Raw genomic sequence first — 22,848 nt, 5'->3', positions numbered from 1 at the left:
TTCTTGCTTCACATTTAGTGTTTGGCATGATCTTAGAGAGGAGTCTCGGGAAAGTTTGCACACCGCAGCCTGGATTCATTGTGACCGTCAGGCCGTCAACTCACTTAAACTCACTAAAGATGATGGTGATGATGGTGAGGATGGTGACAATGGGGGTGGTGATGGTGGTGGTGGTGATGAGGATGGGGGTGACAAAGATGGTGATAAGAGAGCCCCACCACGAGAGCGCTTTGCTGCACTATGCTGGGTGCCTTATATATGCCATCTCCAATCCTCATGACAACTCCCATTGGCCTTATTATTTACATTGTGCAGGTGAGGACATGGACATGCTGAGAGAGTACAAGCCTGAGGTGACAAGCTTGAAAAAGTCTTTCAAATTTAGTTTTATTTCCTTTCAAAACCATCCACCTTGCCGCATATGCAAATCTCTAGCAATTGAAATTAAAATCTCTGGGCTACCCAAGAGCGCAATTTGGAAGAGATCCATCTACCGCATTTCTTCATTACCCCGTGGAAATCTATGTGTCTAGGGGACTTCGAGCATCCATCACTGTATAAAGCACAGGCAGCTTCAGAGTGTTGGTTTAAGGACTCTTTTAGAATGACCAGGGTGAATTAAGGCGCTAGTGAGTGGCGGGTCTCCCTCCCAAGACCTCCCTGACAGAGACGAACCACTCTCTCCGAGGCTCTTTCTATTAGGCACAGAGAATATGTCCTGAAAATTGCTAAATGGTTTAGTGGCTGCTCTGTAGTAAGAAATGTTAACCTTTTATCCAGAGGAGCCAATTAGTACGAGTCAACCAGTGGTTAATAATAATAATAAAACAGAATGATCACAGAATGAAAGGCTTTTATTTTCATTTCACAGGAATCTCTTGTTAAACGTGAAGAGGCTTTTCTTTATCTTTAATTGAAGAGAAGAAACACCCAGAGTGTATCTGTAAGGCTGTAATGACAAGATGATAGGGAAGGAGCCTGGGGGAGGGGACTTCCCGAAAGCTTTTCTTTGAGGCTCGGGATGGAAGCAGGTGCTGAATGGATCCTTCTTCCTCTCGTGTTTCTTCTCCCTGTCTGTTTCTCCATCACAGCACTTTGCCCCCTCTCTCCAGGGTCTGGGGCGTGTTCACAGACAAGGAGTCTTGCTTCCACCGTGCTTGGAGGAACATCAAAGACCTGAGGAGCAAGACCTGGAAGGAAATGACAAAAAGCCCAGCGGCGTTCATCAGTGCCAGCCGAGTTGGGAGCAGCATGAGTGGGCAGAGGGGAGAAGCCTCAGACATGCAAGGAGCCTTCTGGTCTCAGGGCTGCTGGGGGATGGGTCTCTCACTTGCTGACTACCTAGTCTATGGCGCCACCATGCTGGCTGTTTGGACCCTTCCTTGATTTGACACACCCAGCGACCCCACCGAGCAAGGTGTTTTCACCCATCACTTACGGATAAGAATTCTAAGATTGTCCCTGGTGTCATAGTGAAACTGAATTCAAATTCAGGGTTTTCCCATGATTCGGTTCCCCTGACTCCTTCCAAGGATGCTTTTAGCTACTGGGTGTATCTTGTTTTAACCAATGACTGTGTTTTTCTACAGAGGGAGGAGAGGAATAAGGAAGTTAAGGGGCAAGTTGGATGGGAGAAAAGTACAAGAGTGATCCGTGACCCCAAATATCAACTCCTGCGCCTCCCATGGGCTCCGTGCTAGGCACTGGCGGATGCAGGTCCTTATTTTATTGTTATGAACCCTGTGAAGCTGGTATTATTTCCTGTGAGGACCTTGAAGCTCAGAGAATTTAAATGACTCATGCAGACCACATAGTTCTAAGTAGTAGAGCTGGAATTTGGACCCAAATAACCCGTCCCAAGGGTCCATTCAGCACCTGCTTCCATCTTGAGCCTCAAAGAAAAGCTTTCAGGTAGTCCCCTCCCTTGGGCTTACAATAAGCAAATCATCTTATTTATTTCACATTCTCTCCTCTCTGCCAAAGAAATTTGGTGCTTTGATTGGAGATCTACCTGAAGTGTTCTGGGCATATTCCTCCAAGACTGAGAAATAATTTACCTCTTTATTCATTCATCAAATATGTACAAAGACAACATCCAATGTTATTGAGGGTGTGGAGCAACTGGACCTCTTTTCTATTAGTTTCTTTTTCATTTTATTAAACTTTTAAATTTCTTACATTGTTGCTCATTTTTGTACAGTATTTGATTTTTCCCCTCAGGAGTAGTCCCCATAAATCTTCTACCATCACATCACCTGTCAACCATCACCATGGTCTCTTGTGCTCTTCCCTCTCCTTTTTAATCCCTCTCTCTCTCCCCACCATATGCCTCAGATCTATAGTTGCCTACAAGTTTTGTCTTTTTTTTGATACTTTGTTTGGTTTGCCCATATCCCTTCTATAAGTGACACCATCCATATTTTTGTTTTTTCTTCTGACTTATTTCACCAAGCATAATCCCTTCCTGCTCCACCCATGTTGCTGTGAGTGGCATGAGTTTATCTTTTTTGACTGCTGAGTAGTATTCCATTGTGTATCTATACCACATCTTCTTGATCTAGTCATCTGTTTTTGGGCATTTAAGTGGTTTCCATATCTTAGCTATTTTAAGTAATGCTGCACTAAACATTGGCGCGCAGGTTTCCTTTCGAATTAACCTTTTTAGTGTTCTTTGGGTAGATTCCTAGGAGTCATATAGTAGATCCATGTTTAGTAATTTGAGGGTCCTCCACACATCTTTCCACAGTCCTTGGACCAGTTTGCATTCCCACCAGCAGTGTAAGAGGGTTCTTTTTTCTTCACATCCTCACCAGCATTTGTCGTTGCCAGTTTTTTTTTTTTTTTAAATAAGGGTCATTCTTGCAGGTGTGAGGTGGTATCTCATTGTGGTTGTGCTTTACATTTTCCTGAGTATAAGGGATGTTGAGCATTTTTTTTATAAGTCTGTTGACCATTTGCATTTCCTTTTTGGAGAAGTGCCTTTTTTGCTCTTCTGCTCATTTTTTGACTGAGTTGTTTACTTTGTTTTTGTTGAGTTGTGTAGGTTCTTTGTAGATCTTTGATAAAAGTCCCTTATCAGTTGTATGGAGTGCAAATATTTTCTCCCAATCTGTGGGTTGTCTCTTCATTTTGGTTATTGTCCCTTTTTATGTATGGAGGCTTTTTAGTTTGAAGTGGTCCCGGTTGTTTATCTTTTCCTTCATTTTCTTTGCTTCTGAGGTTGAGTCCTTAAAGATGTTTCTGAGATATATGTCATGGAGTGTTTTGCCTATGTTTTCTTCTATATAGTTTATGGTTTCAGGTCTTACATTCAAGTCTTTCATTCACTTTGAGTTGTTTTTTGTGGATGGTTTGTGGTAGTAGTCTAATTTTATTCTTTTGCATGTAGCAGTCCAGTTTTCCCAACACAGTTTATTGAAGAGACTATCCTTGACAACTAGAACTCTTGTAATGATTGGTAAGGATGTAAAATGGTGCAAGCACTTTTGAAATAATTCTGGTGGGCTTTCCCCCCCCATAAGATGAAATATATATCAGCCACATGAGTCAGTCACTCCATTCCTAGACATTTACCCAATAGCAAGAAAAACATTTGTTCACAAAAAGACTTTTACAAGAATATCCACAATGGTTTTATTCATAATATCCCCAAATTGGAAACATACTTTTCCATCAACTGGAGAAAGCATAAATAAACCATGGTGCTTTCATGCAAGGTATGCTACTTAGTAATGAATAAATTACTGATACATGGAAAAACACAAGTGAATCTCAAAAACATTATGCTGAGTGAAAGAAACCTTAGAGAAAATAGTACCTAATGCATAATTCTGCTTTTATGAAATTCTAGAATGGACAAAACTAATTTAGATTAGAAAAACTCAGCTTTGTGTATGGGGTTGGGACTGGCTGGGAAGGGGCATGAAGGGATGTTCTGGCTGTGATGTTTTATTTCATGATAGGAGCTGACTTACGTAGGTGGATGCAGTCGTCCAAATGCAGTTCATCTGCCAGGGCTGCTGTAACAAAGCACTGCAGACCATGTGGTTTAAACAATAGGGATTTACTGTCTCTCAGCTCAGGAGCTGGGAAGTCCGAGATCAGGTGTGGGCAGGTCAGTGTCTTCTGAGGCCTCTCGTTGGCCTGTGGACAGCTGTCTTCTCTCTGTGTCTGCACGCGGTCTTCCCTCTGAGTGGATGTGATTTTCCCTTCAGGGCATCAGTCATATTAGACTAAAGTCCACTCATATGACCTCATTTTCATTTAACTACTTCTCTAAATACAGTCACATTCTGAGATACGGGGACTAGGACTTCAACACGTACAGCTGCTCAGTGCTCCAGCTACAAATTTCACATTTAGTTCCATGGACACAGGCCTGTTGGCTTCCTGCCTCCACTCTGATGATGAATTCCACAGCAGCCTCTAGTCGTGCGAAGATAAATCATGGCGGGTCTACGTGGTAAACCACAGAAATAACAGCCATTTATACTTCTCCCAGGAGTCCCTGGTGAGAACCCCTTCCCTATTTATGATGTGTAGTGATGAAAGTTAAAAGCCAGGGTGGGAGTGGCAGCTTTATTTTATTACCATCTGCACACCACACAAGACACCCAAATGGAAAGTCTCATTGGCAAGCCAGTTAGTTAGGAAACCCTCACGACACAAAATTCATCATGGAGAAAAATAGGCAGCCGCACAAACTGCAGTAATATTTTCAATACTGGCTGAATGTTTCTGAATTGGAACAAAGGGCTTTTTCAATATTCTCAAATGACTTCTAGGCTTACAGTCCAAATCCCGATGAGCAAAATGTTGCCGTGATTCAAGTCACAATATCAGAAAATAAATAGTTCTTCTGCCAGTGTTTACATTCAGGGGATTTGGGAAACCTTGACTGAGATGGAAAAAAAAAATCTTTGCATTATGAAGCATGAGTTTTTCTGTGAGGTCATAAGCTATGGGTTTGATTTTGACTAGATAAAGTTAAGAAAGTTATTTTGTCTCTATCTGAAAAATGGAGATAAAACTATCCATTCAGGATGTCCTAAAAATTTAAACTAAGGGGTAGAAAAGACAGAACGTGTGCTTAGTACTTATTTTAGTTTACAGTATTCAGAAAGTGGTGGTGATGATGATGGTGGTGATGATGGTAATAATGGTGGTGGTGATGATGATGATGGTGGTGGTGGTGATGGATGGTAGTGGTGATGATGGTGGTGGGTGATGGTGGTGGTGATGATGATGGTGATGATAATTATGATGGTGGTGATGATGATGATGTGGGTGGTAGTGTAATGGCCATGATGCTAATGATGATGGTAGTGATGAAGATGGCGATGATGATGGTGGTGATGATGATGATGATGGTGGTGGCAGTAGTGATTGGTGGTGGTGACTGATGTGGTGATTGATGGTGGTAATGATGATAATGGCAATGCTGGTGACATGAAGGGAACATGCAGTAAAAAACTGCCTAAAGCAGACAAGGAGGCAGCTACTCTGTCTCTCAAAGGATTAAAATTTTGTGAAATCAACCAAGATACTGTTTAATGTTTTGAGTTTAGGTTAAGAAAACCATTAGAAGGAGATTGTCTGATAGCTGGGGCTGCAAATGGTTTCTCCTTAATTAATTGTGAGTCTGGCTTATCCATAGAGTATTATAATCAGTTAGTGGTGACTGCCAGGGGTTTGGACCAGAGGCTCAATAATGTATGTAAGTTTATGGACTCCACTGAAGAAATCCCAAGTAGATTTCTGGTACTTTTTACTAAGGACACATCCGAGGTTTAATATTATTTGGATGTGTCTACCTCATTAGATTTGAGAGCAAATAATCTATTACTAATTTTTATTAGTATTAAAAAGAATTTGTTATTTTTGTTAATATAAGTATAATACTAATGATGACCTATTAAAATAACTATTCCCTTTTTAGCTTCATCTCATAGACAATTCTTTGGTTCTCAATGAATGTTTGTTGAATCAACTTAAAAATGTCTTTCCGATGCCGCTTAGTTAGTATTTATAATGTCTTATGTTTGGAGTGGTATGGATCAAGAACATTGCAAAATTCTATGCCTTTGCAACGTCTCTCAAAGGGTACTTAAGGGGAAATGAACAAGCTACTCTTTAATAAAAAAATCATGTAAGCAGGTGTCAAAAAAAGAGAAAAAATTATGTGGAGTTATACTATCATTTGCTCTATAGAAAGTCTTCATAAAGCCCTGGTAAAAGTTGTCCTAGATATGACTTAATGACTGGGTTTGTGATTCACCTTCCAAAATTGTTCATTCACTTCTTGAAAAGCCACCTTTGTTCTACATCAAGTCTGGCTCAAAGGGGAAGTTTTACTAAGACTCTATACACAATGATGCTACCAGCTTCCCTGTCTCTTTCATGTTGTGGTGTTGTTTGTGGCAAGAGGGACGGAGATGTTGCTTTGCTGAGGGGCCACATGTCTGTGCCTTAGTAGTCAAGATTTACAGCATCACCTACACTGAGGCAAGACTTCTGAAGGGCTCGACACTATGCCCCCAAATCAAGATGTTGTCCAGTCTAACTGGTCCCTGTTCCTGGCTCTGTGTATGCCTGGCACATTTTCCTCTAATTCTTTCAGGTGGCTTTTTCCCCAGCCGAAAGCAGCTTTCTCATACCCAAGGGACTCCCTGTAGATCATGGGAGTCTCTCCCTGCAGCTCTCTGCTCTCTGCTGCTCCTTCCTGCAAAACCCTACCTGTTTTCGATCTCGTGAACTCAGGACTCAAGTCAGAGAGTCCTTGAGGATCTGTCTGGCTTTCCTTCCTGCTGCATCCTGGAGTCTCCGGAGCCAGTGAGACCTTATACGGCTGACTTTGTTTCCCACCACATGGGGTCCCCTACTTGGTTGCCTGCTGCACACTAGCTATATAAATCATTTATTGTATCTTCTCTGGTTTATGGATAGAGTAATTTCTGGCACAAGGACAAGCCTGATCTCCATCTTGGTCAAAAGTGCTTACAGGATTAAGAACCTGTGATCTCTTCCAAGCTATAAATGTGGACACACAAAGGAATCGATAAATATTTGTTGATTTGGTTAAGTTTCTGTTTTCATTTACACAAATTGCTGTGTCCATTTCTTCAGAAACAGAATCTCTGAACTGAAAATCTGAAGGAAGCTTTCAGATCAACTTGTTCTGCCCTTTGAGGAGTTTGTAGACATTCTTCTGGTGCTAGATTTTGCCTTTGGTGACAAAGGCTTTTCAAAAATACGCTGAGGCATCTGACATAAAGCAATGGAATCCATTCTTGCCTCCGTTGTTCCCATCTGTATTATGGGGAGAAGCAACATGGAAACAGTGTGGCATGAGCTGTGATGTTTAAGATAATACCAAAACAATAGGTTGGAATCCTGTTTTGTCACTGAGTAGCTGTGTGACCTTAGGCAACTAACTTAACCTCTCTGAATCTATTCTGTAAAGTGGAGAGAATAATAATAATTCCTCTGTAGAAGAGTGGTGGAGGGTTTGAAACAGGCAGTGTCCTTGTCTGACTCTATGCCTGGAACACAGTAGGTGCTCAACAAATAGTAGCTTATTTCTAGAATTGTGCTTATGTGAGAGGGAGAGCCTTCCCAGCCTGACCCTTGAGGATTCTATGACTCAGAAAGTGGGCAGGTGCTTCCACGGTCCCTGCCCTCATTAGCAGCTATGGAAAGGCCTGCACAGCGCTGTCTCAGGGACAAAACCAGCCAAGCGAGCACAGGCAGGGAGACGTCAGCCGCTCCTCCCGGGGAGAGCAGGGACCCAGGCGCCACTCCAGCAGCAGGTGAAAGCCCCAAAGCCAGGTAACGGATGCTCCCTCATCACTAAACTTCATAACTGCATCAGCAAAGCCCGGAGCTTTAATAAGCTCAGCTGGATCAGAGCGCTCTGCTCCTGAGTCAGCCATCCTGGGACTGGGGTCTGGGTGTCACTGGCCTGGTTGGAACTTTCCTTTGGCTTCAGGGAAGTGAACCCTCTCAGCAATCATGTGTGATGTTCCTCTATGGGATTTTTGTATGTCTGACTTAATCCTGCCTTTATTCAAGTCTTGCTCAAGTGTCTAATTGCATAAAGAGCTCTTCCCTGAAGATCTGTTCTAAGACGGACTGATCTGACAGAGGCTGTGCTGTTGGGAAACATTAGTCTTTTCATTTTACAGATGATAAAACTGAGGTTCAGCAAAGTTATATAATCTGCCAAAAACCCCACGACAGCTTTGCAGTTGAATCTGAAAGCAAAGTGCCTTTTCCATTGTGTTAGGTGAGGCTGGCCTGTTTATAAAGCCGACTTCAAATTTCTCTTCCTCCTCCTACCTCTCCTCCGGCCTCTCTGCTCTCCTCTTGCCTTTCCACTCCTTCTTGTCCCCCCTCCCCTTCTCTAACTCCTCCTCTTTCTCTTTCCAGGGCTCATTTTAAGGTTAAATTGCTGCGTGTTGTACATCCCACGCCAGGACACACCCAGGCCATGTTTGAACAGGGGTGTGAGCAAACTTCCAGGGCCAGGTTAGCCGTCCTCGCTTCTTCCAGTCAGTGCGCTGCCATTACTTATTTATTACAGACAACACTGGCACCAGCTCATGCTGTGGAGAGACCAAAATGGTCAACACTAAACTTGTCTGCTTTCTAAAGCAGTTTGTGCAATAAAATGGGTGACAATTCCCCCCCTCAGACCACCCAGTCATGCTCGTCATCAGTGAGGTAGCTGATTTCTAGGATGGCCGCTGCGCCAATGTCTCCTCCCATAACCATGCAGCCCTGTGTGTGAGCGTCTGCTGTCAGTCTGAGCTCACTTGCTTCTCTGACTAACAACCTGTGAGGAGCTGAACCCTGCCAATAACTACTGGGTTTGGAAGTGGATGCCGTCAAACACTGGAGGTGACTCCAGCCTTGGCCCCCACCTTGACTGCTCCTGGTAAGACACCCCCACCTGGAGGCCCCAGCTAAATCGTGCCTGATTACCACTCCTCAGCAACTGTGAGGTAATAAATGTGCTTATTTTAAGTCTAGGGATAATTTGTTACACAAGAACAGATAATTCATCAAATTGTTATCAAGTTTATTCTCCCCAGACTTATGTATAGATTGAACACGATCCCTGCTGAAACCTAAACAGGCTTTTTAGAGTACAAAATACCTAAAATAATCAAAGTAATTTTGAAAAGAGAGGAAAAGAATTTGAGAAGTTATACTACTTGATTTAAAGTCTTATTAGAAGGCTGAGTAATCAAGTTAGTGTGGTATTATTGGGTGTAAGGATAGAGTTCAGACAATCCCCACAAATGTACAGTCAGTTTTCAACAAAAACACTGACATAATTCACTTGGGAAAAGGGATGTATTTTCAACAAATGGTGATAGGAAAACAGGAAATTTTCAGCAAACATTTCACTCAAAATGTGTTGTGGACCTACATGGGAAAGCTTAAAATATAAAGGTTCAAGTTGAAAACTTTAAGGAGAAAAATCTCATGATCTCAGGGCAGCCAGAGATTTCTTAAAACTGAACATAAATAACACTGACTATTACAAAGAGGAAAAAATATTTGCAGGACACATATCTGGTAAAGGACTTGTGTCCAGAATAGGAAACAATCCTTAGAACTCACCAAGAGGTCAAAAGCCTGATTAAAAAAATCGACAATTTGAATAGACATTCCACTAAAGAAGATATGAAAATAATCTCTAAACATATAGAAAGATGCCCAATATCAGTACTTGTTAGAAATACACAAATTAGATCATTGGAATGTGTAAAATTAAAAAGGCTACCCTATTTAGTGTTGATGAGGATATGGAACAACTAAGACCAACTCCTATACTTCTAATAAAAGTTTAAAATGCAGCAAACACTACAAAATGGAACAACAAAACAGTTTGTTGGTTTATAAGTTAACATACACTTTCCTAAGACTCAGCAATTGGACTCATATAGACGAGAAATGAAGATATATGTCCAATAGACTTGAACATAAATGTTCATAGCCATTTTATTTATGATAGTGAAAAATCCAAATACCCATCAAAACAGTGAACGCAAAAAACAAATTCTGGAATAGTCCCTACATTTAAATTACTTCTATACCTATTGTCGCTGAATCTCCAAAGCATGCTGTGTGCAAAACAAGCCTTACATCAAAGAGTAAATGTCACATGCTCCAGTTATAAGACGTTCTAGAGAAGGTGAGGTAATATATAGTAACAGAAATAACATCAGTGGTTGTCTGCGGTAGAGGGGTGGGGTTATATTTCAAAGGGGCATATGGCAACCTTCTGGGATGATGAAAATGCTATGTATCTTGATTAAGGTGATGTTGATGGATGGGGAAATATATCAAAACCAAAATCTCTTCCCTACCCAGGAAACCACTCCACAAAGGTAGAAAGGAAAGCGAACATTTTTGCTATTGCACTGGCATTAAATCAGAATGTGATATGCACCACAGGCAACTTGGTAAGAGCTTGCAAAGAAATCTCAGACTTTTCTAGAACCCAGTGGATGCAACCCTTTGCCAACATATCCTAAGACAAATACGTGACTTCTCAAGTAGGAGGAAGTGAGTGCCCTGGTCCCATCCAGTCCTGCCTTGTTCACTTGCTCATCAGGGGGACATCTGCACTTGCTAATTGGCTTTATCCAAAGGGAAAATTAGCATGTTTTTATGACAAGTGGTAGTTTTGCAACTTGGAGTTATGTGGCTGGTCTCCCACGAGAAACTGGGAGATGGAGTTGTTCTATTCCCTGATGATTATATTTCAACGAGATGATTCCCAGGGCCGTGAAAAAGACATACCTGGTCACTAAAACTGCCAGGAAACTTATTTGGCTTCTAAAATGATTTACCCACACTTCAGAGAGACAGGGAGAGAACTTACAAGTTTAATAAGGTAAATTTATGCTCTAAGAAAAGATATGGGGGAGAAGTCTCTTATTTTCGACAGGGAGAATAAAGCTTCTGATTTTTAATTTGTGTTTGTCCTTACACAAGTGTATGTATTTGTCCAGATTATCAAGCTGTCTACATAATGTGCCTATTTTTGTGTATGAAAATCAGACCTTACAAATATGATTTAAAATGTGCCCCCCTCACCAGGAATGGTTTCAGTTTTTACCCAGGCCACTTTGACAACCTTTCTGGGCCTTGAAAATTTTTCACAGATTTCTCTGAGTTATTCTCACTGTCATAACAGTGTAGAAAAAAATGTGTGGCTGGATTATACTCAGGTTCATCTAATTCACATTAAAGAATCCTCTTAAGTGTTTGTGATAATGGAGTCTAATTCCTGCAAATAACAGAAAAATACAATTCGAAGGGAAGTTAGTCATCTTAAAATAATTTAATAGCTACCATTTGATGAAACCTATTTTAAGATGGGAATTTTTTTTCTGTCTCTTCCCAAAAAACAATTGAGCATGTATCATGGACTCCATTTTTGCTGGGTGCTGAGCATGTACTTGTGAACCACGTACCATAGTCCCTGCCTTGGACACGCTAAGCTGGCAAAGCAGCCAGATAATAACAGGTGATTACATTAACACTCAGTTATATTGCAGTATCTGCCCCTGACAGTGAACTTCTCCCCACACTTTGTCTTATTCTGAGATCGCTGCAGGGCCTTCCAATCCAGTGCATCTGAGTCACCTGGGTGGCCTGGCTAAAATGCAGATTCTGACTCAGTAAGTGTGGGTGGGGCCCAAGATTCCAGATTTCCGACAAACACCCAGATGACGCCAATGCTTCTATCATACCCAGACCACAATTTGAGCAGCAAGATTCTAAGGTTCTAAGGAATTTCCTCCCTCGGATCAGAAGAAAGGTATGAGGTTGGTGTTTTCACCACTATGATTTCGGGGAATATCTCTGGGCTTTCAAGCTGTGGGTTCTGTGCGGAACAACTATGTCCTGTTAGGTGACATTGTCATCCCTACTTTACCTGTAAATGATGCTAGAGTTTCCCTCTTGCTACCAGAGCCCACAGTTTCTTTTGATGTTGTATTTGAAAACTGCTTTTTTTCTCTTAAGAATCAAACTGATGAAGGACTTAATACTCCGGGAAACAAACAACGAATTTGTCACATCTGGGGTCTCAATCATCCGCAGTATTTGTGTGAGATGGGCTGGGACAGGGATCAGAATTCCCACTCCAGCCTCGATGGTGCTTTCCAGAAGTCACTCAATACAGCCATCTCGACTTCTTCACCTGTAAAATGGGACAGCCAGTAATCATTATGAGACTTGCAAATATTAAGTGAAAATGCAGGTCCATTATAAGGCACAGCGTGGGCTGAGTATGGGTCATTGTTACTTTACTCCGAGTTAATGGTTATCAATTCCTGGGTCATTAGCAGAATCCCTTAGCCAATGTGCTGAGCTAGGAGGACCCCAAGGCCACAGGTCAATGAAAAGTGAGTTAGTCACAGGCAAGGACACCAGCCTCTCACCAGTTAAGTCATAGGATAGCTCAGTTCCTACTTTCCCTTGGTTGCCAGATGGCAACCCTCAGAACGAGGCCATCGTACAAGTGAATTGTGAAGCTCTTGTGTTACATTTGTAAGACTCCCATCATTCCTGGCCCAGTAGATACTGCCACAATCTGTCTAACTGAACTCCTCGACAAAAGGGTGATTTGTTCTCATACTTGCCATCTGAATCACAGGCACCCACGGATTAACCTGGCATTGTGTCAGGGGGAGCAGGAGTGATTTATCGAGACAGCAAAGACAGAAGCGACTCCACGAGCCAGCGTGCCACACACCTCTTTTCATTTGTTAAACAAATTAATCTGGATGTGTCGTTTAAACACAACAGCAATGTTCACTCATACTGCCGAGGATGGGCAAGGTGGAAGAGATGTCCCTCTCTCAGCTGGGAGAGGACAACCTTGCCAGGTTTCACTCCATGCTCAATTTCTCCAGTCTTTTATTGTTTTCTGATTGCTAAGGGATGCCCACTATCTTGTAACCCCTTAAAGTTTGGAAGATGGGATGATGATGTCTATTTCTTGAAAAACAAACAAACAGAAGATAGTGCAAGCCAATAAAAATCTCTGTTTCCCTTTAATTGCCTATCAGTTCTCACCAAGTCTACCTCATTTAGTTAAATGAGAACTCCTGTGCTATGGTATGATTGAAAATTGAATACAGCTTGTCGATATTTTGCTTGGTTTCTGTCTGCTTTCTTTCCTTACTTAAAAATAGAGGAAAGTAGCAATGCCCATGTGTTCATCAACCAAAGAGAACCAATTCATAATATTTTCATCATATTTTAATAAATGGAATTTAAATGTTTAACTATATGGCCAATATTTAAAATATGATTTACATATTTTATCTAGCAATATGGATTTCTGTATTACAAAATAGAAAAAAAATTATCTTATACACACCAAGAGTTGGCCACTCAAGCATATTTCCCCTAGTATATTTTCAATTTCTTTCCTCTACATCATTGAGATTAAAATAATACAATTTTGTGTTCTCATTGTTTTGCTTGGTATTGTTGAATAAGTGTCCCCCCATGATATTAAAAATGTTCATAAATATAATTTTAATGACCGCATAACTGTCCATCATATTAATGTGTCCTCATTTGTTTAGCCAGTGCCATATTCCTGGATAGTTGAGTTGTTTCCTGTTCTCTATATTCTAAAATATCATTACACACAAAGCTTAGTTTTTCAGAATATTTCCTTATGATATTCCTAGAAGGGGGATTCTTGGATTACAGAATTGGAGGATTGTAAAAGTTCTTGATCCATTTGCCAAATTGAAGCCCATATTTTGGTATTTGGGGGTAGTATCTTGGTTGTGGAGTTATTATAATATTTCAGTGCAATCCTGGGAAGATCTGATTGAACAAGAGGGATGGAGAGCGATGCGGGAATTAGGATAATGGATGAGGTATGTTTAGAGCTTTCTTCATTAGAAAGTATAGCCAGATTCTCAGGTCTTCCTCAGAAGTGCATTTAGCTAAATGATTTCCTGAAATTGGCTACGTGTCAGTTTCATCTACTGCAGCGGAGTTAGCCAAAGCCGGCGTGTCACATCATTTTTCAAAAATATTCTATTTTCTGCCTGACTCTTGACATAGAAGCCCTCCCCTCTTCCCTCTACTGCCTCTCTCCTTTCTCTCCATCTGTATATCCTTCCAATGACTAGCGTGCATTAAGTGCCTAAAACGAACCAGGCACCGCATGTGGCTCTTTGCATCATTATTTACCCAGACCTCTCCAGGACAGGACCAGGAGGTCATCACCATCCTAACTTCAAGTGCAAGGAAGTTGGAGCTTAGAGAGGTCATGTGCATGTGGGCGCTACACTCCTGGCAGGTGAGCAAGAGAAGTAGATTCAACTTTCACCTTGATGGTCCACCAGGCTTATCAATAAGGCAATGCGCTGATCCAGCCTGCACTGGGTTTACTGGGGGAGGGCTGTCTCTCATCTTTCCACTGGCCTTTGAATGCTATTGTGTCACCTGTGGATCTGCTCCAGAGAATTCCATCTGGGATCCTCGAGACCAGAGGCTGGGTATTGTCATTTCTCTATCCTCAGTCCCCAGCATATAGCTGGCAATGCATAAATACGGAAATGTGAACTGAATCTTGCTGGAGTACTTCAAAGCCTCACTCATCACACCCTTGTAAACCTCTTGATTTTTTTTCTTTTGCATAAAACTAAAGCTTCCCACTCAGCAAGGTGCATGTCAGCTTCTGGAAGTTTTTCAACTCCTTTGCATTGAGTACCAGAAGACCAAAGAGCCTAAGATGTGTAATTAGTGTAATCTTAGAAACACAACAATGATAACCACACCTCAGTTCTTGTGAATTACAGGCCTCCTGTCCTCAAAGTCAGTCTCCAGAGTAGACTGGCATTTGCAGACATACAAATCCTTCTGTTCAGAGAGTGTGCAGCAGCCAGCGATGCGTGGATGATTTAACCGGGGCTTTTCATTTTTCTCCTAGATTTTCCTGCTTACGAAGGGCAGCCGTTCAGCGGGAAAGGCTGAAGCAAAGGGAATCAGGTAGCTCAAACCTGATAAAAAGTAATTGAAATGAAGTGAGTGCAGGTTTAGACCCCTGCTGGGCCACTTCCTAGCGGTGCGATTTGGAAGGTTTCCTAATCTTTTTGAGCTTCAGTTTCTTCATATCTAAAATGAGGACAGTAATTCATATCTTCAGTACTGAAATGAGGTTTTGACATAATGAATATAATTTATTTTCAGGTCGGTCTAGCATTAGCTAATGATATTGATGTTATAATACAACTCACATTACAATTCCTTCCCTTTCCCTCCCTCCCTCCCTCCTCTCCTTTCTATTGCCATGTCTGTTTTACAACAGTTTTCACTTGTTTTCCCCCAATATTTTCTCCCCACTTAGTAGAAGCTTCCTCAGAGGCACAGCATGTCTCTGTCAGTAGGTTTCACTTTCCCCTCTCTCTTTCTTCTAATGACATATTCTTACGTGTAACAGAAAGAAATGACATATAAATAAATGTTTAGATAATGCTATGATGTGGTGAGCTGGTGGGTGTCCGGAACACACATCAAGGTGAAGGGACGAGCTGAGAGGGTGATGCTTTAGACAGGGTAATCAAGGATGGCTTCTCGGAGGAGCTGGTGTTTGAGCAAAGGCTTGAAGGAACAAGCCATCTGGATACTTACTCTGCTCAGCAAGCACAGAGGTGCCAAGGCAGAAGTGGAGCTTATGGGTTCCAGAAATATCAAGAGACAAGAGTGGCCGAAACGGAGTGAGTAATACGAGATGATGATGGGGAGGAAGGCAGGGGCCAAGCCAGCTGGGATCTTGCAGGACATGGCAAGGAGAGTTGAGGAGGATCCAGTGGAGGATTCTGGGCAGGGAGCAATGTAATTAGACTTTCCCTGTATAGGCAGCACCCTATACTGCTGAGCGGACAGGGGCAGCAGAGCAGAAGCACGGAGACCAACAGGAGGTTCGTCCAGGGGGGTCAGGCAGAAGGTGGCAGGGTGGGGATGGCTAAGGCGGTCAGGTTGGCCATGGGGTTTTACTCTTCTGTGTGAAGATGTGAATCCGTGGCTTATGGAGTGGTTTTTGCTACTACTATTGCTAGTAGTGGTGTGTGTGTGTGTGTGACTTGAGTTAATGGAGTAGTTTGCTGATGGTGGTGGAGGTGGTGATGGTATATGTGCACGAATGTGTGTGGATGATTGTGAGTTCAATGGAGTAGTTTGCTGAAGGTAGTGATGGAGTATTTGCTTGTATGTGATGGGTGATTGTGTGTGTGTGTGAGTGTGTGTGTGAGAAAGGGAGAGAAAGAATAAGTGGATGGACTTGGAATCAAATCATTGGAGGAGTTAGGGACAGTTCATCTGGAGCTAGAGCCAGTCCGGATAGATTTGATATTCACGAATCCAGAAACATGAAGAAGCTCATCAAGTTGCACCTTACCCAGAATGCAATATAATTTCAGCAAATGGATAAGCTGATGCCACTTTTGTTTCTATTCAACACGAGAACAATTATAGCTAAACACCTTGGAGAAAGCTAGCCAGTCTTCAAGTTTGCTAATTCCATTTCTAAAATAGCTCTAAAGTCTTTGCTTGCTCATGGCGGGGATAATTAAAACTAATGAAGTGAATTTAGGGGTGTACATCAGAGACTGAGCAGAGGGAATCTGACGGTGATTACAAACGCTGCGGCTTCTTTGAAGGTAATTCTAGAATGACCCTTCTTCATTTGTATTCATGGAGATATGGAGCCATTTTCTTGAGGCTGGTAAACATTTCGGAGAAGCCATCCACATGGTACATTTCAGAATTGAGAATTCTTCATTCCATTTTAAGAGTTTTTGGATTTTACCTCCTGGTTACAAATGACTAAGCTTGAGACATGATATGTCTTTTATATTTATTCTGAATAATGAATTTAAGAGATGAGAAGCTAGTGACAGGAGAGATGACAGGGAGGAAGGAAGAAAGAAACTCATTTATGTGTTTATGGTATAAATATTTATCGAGCACTCATGGGCTAGTCCCTATTGTGTGCCTGATTGTGTTCAAGGCACCGAGGAGCATAAACAAAGCAGACGAGGTCACTCTTCTCCTGAGCTTACATTCTTCTTGGAAGAAACAAAATCAGGAGAAATATTAGTTGGTGTGCAGAAAAAAAAGTAGCGACTAGGTCAGAGGACTTGCGTGGCAGGGAAGTCTTTCAGAACTTTGTGACTTTAAAGTCTTTGTGATTTTAAAGCCTGAGATTAAATGACAAGAAGGAAGGAGACACCTCGATATTGAATGGAGAGCATTGCAGTTTAATGGCGTGGGCAAAGGCCTAGGGGTGCCAAGGGGCACTGGTGTGAACGAGGAGGTCATGTGGCTGATGGAGCAGGAGGAAGCACAAGAGTAGAAAGGCGGAGGCTGGGCTTTGGAAGGTTCAGGACTCTACTTTGGAAAGCAGGAGAGAGGAAGTAAGATCTCATCAAGGACGGTGTCCCAGCTGGTGTTAAGCTGGGGCCTCTGACTCCAGAGGCTGAGCTCCATTCCTTCTTTTTAGTTGAGGTACTTGACGTGAAGCAAGGGCTCAAAAAACAGAACCGAAAGACAAAATGAGAGTCGCTTGCTTTCATAGTTCTTGTTTTCCTTTGGTGAACTCCTCTTCTCAGTTGTCATCCCCCGAGACTCAGTCATTGCCGGAGGGTAACGGTTGTGACTCAGTCGCTGCGTCTCCTGGGCCCCACACTGGCCCAGCACTCAGCAGGGCCTTGGGTGTCCCTTAAACGAAGCCCCGGGATGCCTTCCTTGACACACACTCTTCCAGGGAAGTGGACTTGACAGCGACCCCACCCTCTTCCTGCTGGAGCGGCCTCAGTGGTCGACAGGAGGTGAGGTAGACCATGGAATAAAGATTTCAGCAAGTTCTTCCACCCTGAGCTTCACCCCCAGTGAAGAAAGAAGCTCATCAAAACAGGAATTAAAGCAATAAGTTGTATTTGGCACCAGCCAAGTGCCCACACAAGAGCTAAACATAGCTTCAGGGAGGGGATAGGCGCGATGAGGCAGAAGAGGAAGCTTCTTCTAATTCATTCTGCTTCCAGCGTGCAAGACAATGATTTTGTCATGGGCAGGATAATTAAATTGAAATATGGCGCAGCTAAGACTAAGAGCTGGTCTAACGGGAAGGTCAAGAAACCCAACAGCCAACTTTCCGGGGAGATAGACGCAGGAGGTCTCACGATGAGGTCTAATTATCTTGGCTGTGTCAACTTCAGAGCTGAGGCTCGACTAAGAGAGCCCCGAGTCCCCAGGCTTTAGCGAGATGGTTACTTAATAATGAGAGATGGTCTGTGCGGCTTATAATGGCTTTGCAATCAGCATGTGGCTCTTTGACCGCATAGGAGACTGAGGCATGTGTCTGTCTGCAACCCTTGCCTTGGGGTGAGGGTGTCCGTGGAGGGTTGTGCTAGTTGGGGGGCTCCCAGATTAGGGAGAGGGGTGAAGCTGTTGCTGCCTCTCTTCTCCACATCTCCTGGGGCCACTCAGGCACTTGAGGGAGGAAACGGATGGACCTGAAGCAGGAAGGACAGCTGGTGAAAGTCTGGGACAGAGCAACAATAATTCTGAGTAGATGGAGGCGTCTGGGCAGAGCGCGACGCTACAGAGACACCTGCTCCTTAGAATAAAAGGGCAAGAGGTCCCCAAGGGCCACTTCGGGAGACTCAGCCACCCGGAACTTGGGGCATGTTGGAGGCATCATCGTCCTTGCAGTGAGTCTCAAACTTCTCAGTCAGCCTCTTGCCTCTCGCCACCCCCCATCCCCGGGAGCCCTGCAGGGATCTGTGTGAGAGGGAGGGGAGGGAACAATCTCCAATGATGCCTTGGAGTGCCCCAAATCCATTCCGCCTGGAATCTAACCTTCTCCCATCCCTGTCTCTTTGCTCTCTCCTCCTCACTGCACGAGCACCACTGACTTAAAACCACCACATGATACGGACACTTAATAGTGTCCGGGGACTTGAGACTTGGGGCCTAGTTCCCACCCAGCACTTCACCTTGAGGGACTGGAGGTGGGTGTTGACCTGTGGCTTGGCTACTTCTAAGGCTGGCTTTTCAACCACAGGTGACTTTGCTCCCAGGGGACATTCGGTTTGGTCGGCATGGCCTGGGAGGCATGGTGCTGGCATCAGTGGGCGGAGACCAGGGATGCGCTCACCCTACAATGCCCAGGGTAGTCCCACAGGAAGCAATTATCTGACCCCAAATGTCTAGGGGTCATGTTCCCCACCAACCGCTGCCATTTCGCAGTCCCCTCTGTCCTTAGGTGCCTCCCCTTAGTAGGGGAAAGCCAGGTGGATAAGAGGCAGGTGGCGTTGGTACAAATTTACATGGAGACAGTCAAGATGATGCAATTCTGGGTGATGGCAAAGGGATTGAAAAAATTCCCACCAATGATGCAAGACGGTTGGAACAAAATCACCCAAAGCTATTTCCAGGGCACGTATCCAAATTGCACGGCATCTCGGGAACGGAGTTGGGCCTAAGAATTGAAAGTCAATGAATGTCTAAAAGCAGAAATGCAGTGGACATTGGAATAAAAAAAAGCAGACGCAGAATAACGCACCCCCCACCCCCCGTCCCCCAGAATACATGATGGAAAGAATACAAAACGAGGTGACACAGAGAGCTTTGCTATCTGTGGGGGCTCACGAGCAGGAGATGGCAGACAGGGGAGCCATCATTCCTGAGCTGGGATGTGTCAGACATCCCCAACCTTCTGTCACTCTCTCCCTCAGACGTCGTCTTTATTGTTACATTTTTGGTGAATGTAAAAATTTATGAGTAGTAGGCTGAGATTTTCTTCTCATCCGTTGTGGGGCGGCAGTCTTTACTAAGAATAAAGAGCTGAGATTTCATTAGCATAACAGCCACAAGGACATTAGCTGCAGAGAGAGTCAGTATTAACAAGAGAAAGGTATGCGCTGAAAAACATTACAGTTTTTTTTTTTATTTTTTTTTTTTTAAAGCAAGGCTTGTTTGCTTATAGATCAATGGTCTCCAGACGCTCTGGATTGCACACCCCGTTAGAATTTTTTGAGCATTCTCCCACAGAATATGTTTATTTATGAATTGCAAATTTGTACGACTGAAGTCATAGATTATTAAAAAAAGATAAAAACCAAGAAATTATAAAAGGAAATTATAGGTAAATTCTTTCCTTATGCACCATCAATAAATCGTCATGCCCAGTCCCAGCCTCTAGTACTGATGCTTGCCTCTGGCTTAAAAGGGTAAATTTGTGTTTCTCTGACCAGATGCTGGGCACTGTTCTCAAGTTTTGTATGTATTAGCTAATTTAACCCTCCTAATAATCCCGAGGCAGCAAAAATTGCCACTCTTACTTCACAGATAAAGAAATGCAGGCACAGAGAGGTTAAGTAACTTCTTGAGGTTACCCAGCAAATAAAACGAAGATCAGGGACTCAAGCTCTCACTGAGGATTCAAGCTGTCACCTAAGGAAGCTTCCTCCTGTGAGAGTGGGATCAGACAGGACGTTCAGAAGTTGAGGGCTTTGGGTTTTGTCGAAGTAGTTAAGATGCTGAGCATGAGAAGGAGGGGAGAAGGAGGCAGATGATGGAGATGAGGTGGACTCCCAGACTTCCAGAGGTGGACCCTGATGGATAGAAAGGACTTTGCAGGGCCAACCAAGGGCATTCTTTGCACCAGCTGCCACATTTCGTGAGTGCCCGCTGTGGAGTGACACACTGGTTTCTTTCTGGACTTAGAACCACTGCCAGATGTTGGGCAAGGTGGGGGTCACAACCTGAAAGCTTTTAGAAGTTTGCTCACAACCTTGCTACCCTGACCTTTTGTTTTCTCACATAGTTTGTAACATCGCTACTACCAGGAAGAATTCCAGAACCAACCACCTCAAGGTCAAGGTGGGAACACAATTCTGCATATTAGTGCCTCCTTTGAATATAACGGGTAACTTCAGCCACCACATACCCAGCATGAGAGCAGGTGGGATCTAGGGAGCCGTGAGGTCCAATCCATGTCTCCATACTAAGGAGAGAGAAGCAGTAAGACACTTGATTGGGATCCTGTTTTGTAGCAGCTGGGGGTAGAGTTGAGATTAGTGGTTAGATCTCTGATTTGTCTGGATCTTTCCATGCCAGAAGATCAGATTTGAAAGGCATCTGCTTAGGTCAAGCACTTTACAAGGGTGAACTGTGTTCAGGAGCAATGGGAAGGTAAATTTTTGCTTTCTTTTAAGCTACTGGGAAGCTAGACTAAACCAAAGTAAGATTGTACTAGAGAGTCCCTGGAATGGACTGACTCATGTTTCTCCAAAACTCATCTGCAGAAGTCCTAATCCACACAACCTCAGCTATATTTGGAAATATTCAAGAGCTGAAGGACCATTAATGAGGCCATTAAGGTGGGCCCTAGTCCAACTGACTGGTGCCCTTATCAGAAGAGGAAATTTGGACACATAGAGGCATCAGGGAGAACACACTTAGAACCGCCAGGAGAGAAGAAGCTGGTGTCTGCAACTCAAGGAGAAAGTCCTCAGAAGAAACTAAACCTCCTAACACCTTGATCTGGAACTTTCAGGCCCCAGAACTGTGAGAACACCACCTCATGTGTGGTGCATTGTTATTGCTGCCTTACCAGACTGATATTACCCCTTCACTTTTCATAGTAATGATGGAAGTAGCTAATTACTCTCATCTCATGAACTTCTCATTCACTCTTCCTAGATGTATCTTTTACATGTGAGGAAGAAACTGAAGCTGATAGCAATTAGGATGGAGCTAAGTTTGTTGGCATTGGTCCTCATTCTAACTGGGATCACAGCGGTAAAAACGGGGTGAGGCCAGTGTGGGGTGCTCACCACAGGTGTGATGTCTTTGCGTCACTTCCTGTCTTACAGGAAGTGGGAGAGAGCCATAAAGGGGTGCCAGGATCAACGCCAGGGTCTGGACCATCGGCCTCATCCTTGACAATTACCTCTTTTCGAATCCATGGTCTGTCCAAGAACGACTTTGAGCTTCTGCTGTGGGCCAAGCACCACAGCGGTGAAGACAAGATGGCCGCCATCGCGCTCATGGAGCGTTTGGTCTGGGGTCACTTCTTCTCTCAGAATCCTCCTGTTCTTAACCGTTTTCTTTCCGTTAACTGGGTGAAGGAAGAGCCAGCAGGCCTGCTTCTCTGAGTGTTTCCTTTCCGACAGACATCCTCACGTCTGACGGGAAATGAGTCTTCTCGACAGTGATACATTTATGAGTTTTGACTGTTAGCAAAGTTCCCTAATTAATTCTTTATAGATTTCTATTGGCAACTGCATCTGTGTTGTGAGTTAGAAATGGGAGCTTGAACGAACTGTGTGGAACATCCTGCTCTCTCTGGAGAGCTCCCGCTCACCAGCCACCTGCCGGCCCACCCTGCGAGCGCATCTCCTGGCCATCTCCTGAGCAACCCGGCAAACCAGCCACACCCTCAGCACCACAGGGCTGCTGGGAGACTTTTTGGATGGCCTGAGATCTCTGCTGATCAGATGCCTGATGTAGCTGAAAAGATGTAGGAGAAGCAGTGAACCTCTCTCGGTACAAGGGAGAAAATGAAGGGGACAGAAAGTGGAGCAGGGGGAGAGAGAGGGAATGGGGAAGGGGAAAGGCAGGACGGAGCTAAGAGAAACAGAGATCAAAGGAGATAGGAGAAAAATAGATATAAATAATAACAATAGCTCACAGTAGTGAGTGTCTGATCCAGGCCAGGGCGGGGCAGCTGCTTCCCTGCACATGATCTCATCTGTGCTTCCTCATCACCCCAGCGAGGTAGATGCTGCTATT

The 22,848-nt window shown here is 43.5% G+C and overlaps 1 long non-coding RNA gene across 1 annotated transcript; it reads right to left on the bottom strand.

Annotated features, from left to right (window-relative positions):
• Positions 1 to 843: 843 nt before the first annotated feature.
• LOC119240207 (uncharacterized) lies at positions 844 to 22,116 on the bottom strand. Its single transcript, XR_005124106.2, has 3 exons — positions 22,007 to 22,116; positions 11,954 to 12,220; positions 844 to 1,190 (listed from the first exon to the last, which is right to left on the bottom strand). It is a non-coding gene; the product is annotated as an uncharacterized LOC119240207 (long non-coding RNA).
• Between the last annotated feature and the right edge of the window lie 732 nt (positions 22,117 to 22,848).

The sequence above is a fragment of the Talpa occidentalis genome, unplaced genomic scaffold (genome assembly GCF_014898055.3).
Source record: "Talpa occidentalis isolate TD23 unplaced genomic scaffold, MPIMG_talOcc4v2.1 talOcc4.12, whole genome shotgun sequence".
Classification (NCBI taxonomy): Eukaryota; Metazoa; Chordata; class Mammalia; order Eulipotyphla; family Talpidae; genus Talpa; species Talpa occidentalis.
The sequence above is the reverse complement of the archived record's forward strand: the minus strand, read 5'-3'. Positions and strand labels throughout refer to the sequence as shown.